Raw genomic sequence first — 7,385 nt, forward strand, 5'->3', positions numbered from 1 at the left:
AGTTCTATACTGACTCTTCAGAAAGTTCGTGGGAATATATGTTGTGAAAAACCGGTGCATGGATTCCAAAATTATTTTGCACAAAATAAACTTGTACTTTTATTTTTTTTTCCACCAACATTTCAAGCCCCTTGTATGTGATAGTATGTGAAGGGCTTAGCTCAGTACTTAGGCATAGGAGCGTCTTGTCAAATTTAGTTGACTCGTGTCATTTAGCATATTTGTAGTTAATTGCTTTTGATTTCCTTCGAAAAGGAAAATGATTTTATTTGAAAATATTTCTTGCTGTGTAATTTTGAATGAGAAACACTGTGTTTTGAATTTGCCATCGGAAAAGTGCTAGCAGTCTTCCAGCATGGGCAGAGCTGGATTCCAAGGTTGTGTGTGTCAGTGTGGGAACTAAATGGTCTCGTTTCTCTGCAAAGGCTCTGTGCTTTATGTGGGTTTTACAATTAACCGAAGAGAAGCTGTCTTGTGTTTGCAGATGGTAAGCTGCTTGGCATTATTTAAAAATACAATTTTGAGAGGTTTGTTTCTGTAATACTTTTTTTTTTGGTGGAGGGAAGTGGTCTTCAGTGGTACACTCTTGTAATGTATCTGTTGGGTATATTTTCCTACGTTTGTTGTCAAGACTTGGCTTTTCATACTGCCTTCCTATTATGGTAAAAGGAGTGTATTTTTGTGTTAATGCTTGAGAGAGGTCTTTCTAAAGGTCTGTACTTTTCGGTTTTGATTTATTTTATTCTTTCAAAGGCAAAGCAGTGATGATAATCTGTAGGATGCAGGATTGAGTAAACTGTTAAGATTCGGTTGGGCAAAGGTGATTAATAATTTATTTACAATTTTCAAAGGCTTAGAATACAAAATACTTAATCTGATTTTATTATACTTGTAAACTTATCACAATGCTCAGACTCAGCTTCTTGCTGGTTATTTGCCTAGTTAAAATGAAATTGTATGTGTACTTTTCCCCATTATATAGTAAGTGAGAATAGTATAAAGATATAATAAAAAATGAAATTTAAAATAGTTTTATACATGTTTTCTTTTATGAACAAGGATTGAGCATTTATATCATAAATAAGATTGGTTTACCTTAAAACTTGCATTTCTGTAGTCAGAAAAATCTTTAAAGAAAATAAGTTGATTAGGAAATTTTAAAACGTGATTCATGGAACTACTTTGGTGACGCTGAAGGTCTTTGCAAGTCCCTGCTCACCATCCCTCACCTACAGATCTGATGTAAAAGCACTCTTAAAAGCACGTTTTAGGTAAAACTTACTTAATATTAATTCCTGGCCTCATATGATGTTAAAATATTTGTAGTGCTTTCATCTCTCTTGGTGTAAACAGTAATAACTTTTTAAAAAAAATAATTTTATATTTTTTGGTATAGGGCGTGTGTGCTGGCCTGAGAGAAAGACATAAAGAGAGGGAAAGTGAAAAATCACCCTCCAAGGAGGATGGCCGTGCCTCAATCTTGTCTCCTCTCGGGATTTTGGACATGCACGCACAAGTACCTCGTATGTTTTTCAAGCTGCGAGGTTGGGAACTCAAACCCTGCTGTTGACCATCCAGCTGCCTTATCCACCACATCCCTGGCTGGCCCCAATTTTGCTGAGAAAATATGTGTGTTGAGTTTCTGAGGCCACCCCAGATTTCCAAGAGGGTTTTAGAGAATATGAAAGTATGTTTACTTTATTGCCATGCTATAGTCCGAAAACTCCTGCATTCCAGCGTATCTTGGCCCACATTCAGGTCAAGGTAAAACCAAGTAAGGAAACGCACGTGTACACCTGAACTGTTGTTAAACAGTGGATAGTTATGTTGAAGCCCAAGTTTTGATTTTGTTTTTTTTTGGCCAAGTTTTGATCAGATAGCCTTTTCCCCATTTTTGAATTTTGAAATGCACTAAACATTAAAAGAATACAGCATGTGACATACATGATGGCATGTGACATACATGATGGCAGGTGAAATACATGATGTCAGGTGACGTACATGATGGCAGGTGATGTACATGATGGCAGGTGAAATACATGATGACAGGTGAAATACATGATTGGCATGTGACATACATGATGGCAGGTGAAATACATGATGGCAGGTGACGTACATGATGGCAGGTGAAATACATGATGACAGGTGAAATACATGATTGGCATGTGACATACATGATGGCAGGTGAAATACATGATGTCAGGTGACGTACATGATGGCAGGTGATGTACATGATGGCAGGTGACATACATGATGGCAGGTGACATACATGATTGGCATGTGAAAAGCAAGCATCCCTGAAATCACCTGCGAGGTTCGTAGAGCAGTTACCTGTTGCAGTTACCTGTGTGCTGCTGTGGTCGCTTGTCTTCCTGCATCCTCTTGCACCCTCTCCATCCTGCCCTGCAAAACTGTGCTCTGTGCTTTATTTCATAGGAATCATCTAGGCAATATTGTCTTGTTTGTTTCACTAGGTTTTTTTTTTAGTATATATTTAATAAATTTCATTTATTATTACTATTTTTTAATTTGGCCAGAGAGAGACAAAGAGAGAGAGAAAGGGAAAGCCAGAAAGCAAGCTGCCAGGTCTGGGACTCAAACCACTGTCAGGCATGTGGGAACCTAGCACCTTTAACCACCATGCCACCTGCCAGACTGCCTGCCTGCTCTTTAGATGTGTCTCCTCCGCTGCCCCGGATCCTGTTAGCCTATCTGCTAAATAAATTGTCAGCGTTTGTATACTTTTGTGATTTGCTTTTCACTTAAAATTATGCTTCAAAGATTCACTCACATTGTGGTTGATTCATTTTCACTGCTACTATGAGTCACAGTTTAGCTCCAATCTAAATGGGTATTTTAGTTTTTAAATTGTTTTCTGGCTATTATGGAAAGTTGCTGGGAGCGGTCTTAGAGCCCTTGTAAAGAGTTTCTATAGCCTAGTGTACAAGTCTGCGAGTGGAAGTGCTGGATTTTAAGATATGCTATGTGGTACTTAACTGTCATGAGTAGAGTCTAACAGAGTTTAAATTTCCCCCAGCATTTGATTATAGAAAATTTCAGAGTATACTAAAGGTCAAAGAGTTGACTATGAACATTCAGATACCACCTAGTTAATATTTTGCTCTATTTTCTTTACCTCTATCAGTACATTTCTGGGTTTTCATTCATTTACGTTGCAGTTAGTAGTATACTTCACCTTTAAATACTTCAACATGCATTTCATTAAGAGCTTAATGTTTGTTTCTTTTTAAAAGATGAAATTTACATGCAGTGAAATGCACAAACCTTAAAAGTGCCATTGATGAATTGAAAAATACATGCACCTGTGTAATGCAGCTCTCCTTCAAAATATAGACCATTATTACCAACCAGGAAGTCTCTCATGCCTTCTCAGTAATTCCATACCTCACTCTCTCAGAGGCAGTTACTCTCCCCTGGGGCTGTTTCCTTGTTCTAAAGATTACTTTTGTCTCTTCTGGAACTTTATTCAAGTGAAATCATATAGTATGTATCTTTTCTGTGTCTGATTTCTTTTGTTACTTTGTGTATCAGCAATTTGTTCCCTTTTTATTGCTGAGTTGTATTGTTACATGTATAAACCACAACTTTGGCCTTCTCTTGTGAAGGAACACGTGGGTTTTCATTTTTTGTTTTCAGGATATATCAGTTGGTTCTTAAAGCTGCTGTGACCAGTCTGGTTTAAGCTTTTGTGAGGGTACATTTTCAGGAATTTCTAGGCCATAGAGCAGATATGTTTGCTTAGTTTACAAACTTCCAGAGGATCTGTGCACTCCCCAGAGAGAGACAGAGCGAGGGAGAGAGAAAGAGAAAGCACTCCCCAGTGAAGTGTGGACACAGGGCAGTCCTTCTCCTGTTCTCTATCCGGCTGGGATTTTGCACATGTATGCATCCTCCCACCCCACCCCTTCCGTGTTTTTCAAGCCACTTGGGTAAGGATTCAAATCACGGATGGCCTCATGGGATACAGCTCCTTTAACCACTAGACTATTGGGCCTGACTTCTTGGTTATCGAGGTGGTTTTTTAATACCATGGAGTTGAGGGACCGAACCTCCTCCAGCAGTGCAGTGTATCATTTAGATGGAAGCAGACCAGAGCGGGGTGGTAATATCGTAATTACCTAGATGATTGTGTTGTGGAATGCATAATATACTCAGTTGTCTTATGCAATTGTTGGCTTTTGAGTTAATTTAATGTACAGTTGCAGGTTCTCTTAGGGCATAGGTCTCTTTGTTTTCCGATCGCGTTCTGCAGATATCTGTTGAATGAGTTAACAAATAATTATTTTCTAGGTAATATGAATGATAGCCTGTAGAAATATATATATATGCTTTAAGAAGTGTTAAGATACCCCCACGTTGATAGTTTGATATGTGCTCTTATCACTTGGTTCTTACCTATCCACGGGAAAGAAGATAAGTGAAATTCTGTGCTTGTAGAGGAGGGTGGGTGTGGGTGGTAGAATTCACTACAGATCATGTAGGAAATGTGAATTGTGGTACTTCCTGCAGTGCACTGAAGCAGTTTATCTTGGGAATAACTTAAGTAACTTTTATTCACTGTTTTAGGTGAGGTAAAGACCTTATGTAGGCTGGACAGCCTTTACCATTTCTGTGTATCATCTGTCCCCTCCCCCCAGCCACACATGACTTTTCTTCTGTCAGCAGTTGGACATGTCCAGTTCCTCCTTCCGTGCCTAGGTATGCGTATGTTGAGACACACAGAAATGCTGGTGACGTGTTCATAGTGTGAAGTCCTTTTTTCTTTTCATTTTCTTTCTTTTATTGTGAGAGGGCACTAGTCAAAGTGCATGAGAGATTCTGATCAGAATCAGGAGTGTTGTTACAAGTCATGATGAGTGGCTATTTTGAACATTTTTTTTTTTTTTTTTTTTTGGAGAGATTTTTCACTGTAGGGCGCGTGCGCTCGCCAGACAGACAGAGAGAGACATAGAGACAGAAAGCGAGAAATCACCCCCCAGGGGGGATGGTCACGCCGCAATCCCTTCTCCTCCATTCTCCTCTCGGGATCTTGGGCACGCACGCACACGCGCCCGGCGTGAGTTTTAAGCCACCGGGTCCGGGACACGAACCGCGGTCGACTACGTGGGAGTCCAGCGACATAGCCATTACGCTAACTGCTGGTTCCCTGAACATTTTTCAGATATTGTCAACCACTGTGATTACTAACATTTTATTTTGCTTTAAACTGTTTAATGGCTGTAATGTTTCTATTTATAATAAACACAAATGCTTAATTTGTTAATGTTCTCTTTGCACCATATATTTTTTTCTCTTTTTCTGGAGAGGTTTTTGCTATAGGGTGTGTGCGCTCGCCAGACAGACAGAGACAGAGAGACAGAAAGAGAGAAATCGCCCCCCGGGGGGGATGGCCACGCCGCAATCCCCTCTCCTCCATTCTCCTCTCGGGATCTTGGGCATGCACGCACACGCGCCTGGCGTGTTTATAGCCACCAGGTCTGGGACGGGGCCCGCAGTCGACAACATGGGAGTCCAGCGACATAGCCATTACACTAACTGCTGGTCCCCTCTTTGCACCATATTGAAAACAGTTACAGGAAGGGGGATTTAGAGTTGTGATAGTTTTTCTTCTACAGTGGATCTACTGATGGTATTGTTAGCAAAGAACAGTGATAGCACTTGCTACTTGCTGTAGGAAGTCCTTGATAATTGTTGGTTAAATGGATAAATATAGCCTATAGATGGGAGGTTGACAAGACTTGTTTCAGTCTCACTGATTCATCTTCGAAAGCGTGGCAGCTAAGGGAGAGCAGCTATTGAACATAGTCAGGTATCATTCATTGTTAGTACAGTAGCTTCGCCAGTGCATTTCATTTTCCATAGCTTTGTTGAGATATAATTTACATACAGTGAATTTCAACCGCTGTGAGTGCAGTTTATTGATTTTCTGTAGGTTTATAGAGTTGTGAAGTCATCATCACAATCCATTTTCATTATCCACCTAAAATTCCCTTGAGCCTCTTTGTAGTCAGCCTTGACTCTGAACCCCAGTCAACTGCTGATCTGTTTTCTGTCTGTATAATTTGTCTTTTCTATACATTTCATGTAACTGGAATGATACAATATTCAGTCTTTTGCATCTGGCTTCTTTCATGTAGTATAATGTTTTTGAGATTTATTGTGTCATAGCATGTATTAGTATTTTGTTCTTTTTAATTACCAAATAATATTCCATTGTATGGACATATGCCACCTTTTGTCTATGAATTCATCATGTGAGGGGACACATGTTTCCATTTCTCTTGAGTGAATCCCAAGGAGTGGAATTGCAAGGCCATATGGTTAAGCTTAAGCTTAATTTTTAAGAAACTGCCCAACTTTTTCAAAGTGGCTGTCCATTTAATATTGCCACTGATACATGAGTGAGTTTAGTTTCTTTCTCCTCGTTCCCATAGAACGCTCGGTGTTGCCAGTCTTTGTGATGATAGTTGTCGTGGTGCATTTTAACCAGTACCAGATGATGTTCAGCGCTGGTTTACATGCTGTTAATTTTGCTTGTTTTTTATTTTATTTTTAAATTTTTTACTGATGTGCCCTGAGTGTAGTTTTCTTTGAGTAAGTATATTTAAATTGTTTCTGTTTTTGAGCAAGGAGATGAAAATCAACTGGTGAAGAGATTTATTTGGTAGATGACAAACCAATTCCAGTGTTTAAAAATAGACTATGGGGGCATAGCAGTAATGCGACCCCCACCCCCCCGAGAAAGTACCAGGGTCGTGTCCTGGGGCCTCCCTCTGTGGTGTGGGTGCACACACACAGACCTGGGACCCAAGCTAGGCTGGCTGAGCCAGGAGTGGGCCATGGCACGGGCCCTCGTCAGGGGCGTTTCTGTCTATCTCTCTGTCTCTCATGAAAGGGTAAATTAAAAAAAGAAAATCGGAATACAAATAAATTCGGATCAGAGCTTTGTGTATGTGGAATTACCCTACAGACTAGTGTCTACATCCGAAAGATACATATCGTAGTAAGCTTTGAAAACAAAACCAAACAATCCGCACAAACCTTTACCATTTGCTTCAGAGCAGTTCCGAGTCTTGCTGAGCTGTGTAAGCCTGGGAATGGCAGCGGAGTGTACTTGTTGCTCAGCTCCAGAGGATGAACATTTCTTTTTTCTTTTTTCTTTTTCTTGGAGAGGTTTTAGCTATAGGGCGTGCACTCACCTGAAAGGCAGAGAGAGACAGAGAGACAGAAAGCAAGAAATCATCCCCCAGGGGGGATGGCCACGCCGCAATCCCTTCTCCACTCTCCTCTCGGGATCTTGGGCACGCACGCACACGCGCCCGGTGTGAGTTTAAGCCACTGGGTCCGGGACTCAAACCACGGTC

General features: G+C 40.5%; 1 protein-coding gene across 1 annotated transcript in view; it reads left to right on the top strand.

Moving 5' to 3' along the window:
* Positions 1-7,385, top strand: part of ROCK2 (Rho associated coiled-coil containing protein kinase 2) — a 158,489-nt gene that overhangs the window by 14,093 nt on the left and 137,011 nt on the right.

This window comes from Tupaia chinensis, unplaced genomic scaffold (genome assembly GCF_000334495.1).
Source record: "Tupaia chinensis unplaced genomic scaffold, TupChi_1.0 Scaffold000045_1, whole genome shotgun sequence".
In the NCBI taxonomy this organism is placed as follows: domain Eukaryota; kingdom Metazoa; phylum Chordata; class Mammalia; order Scandentia; family Tupaiidae; genus Tupaia; species Tupaia belangeri.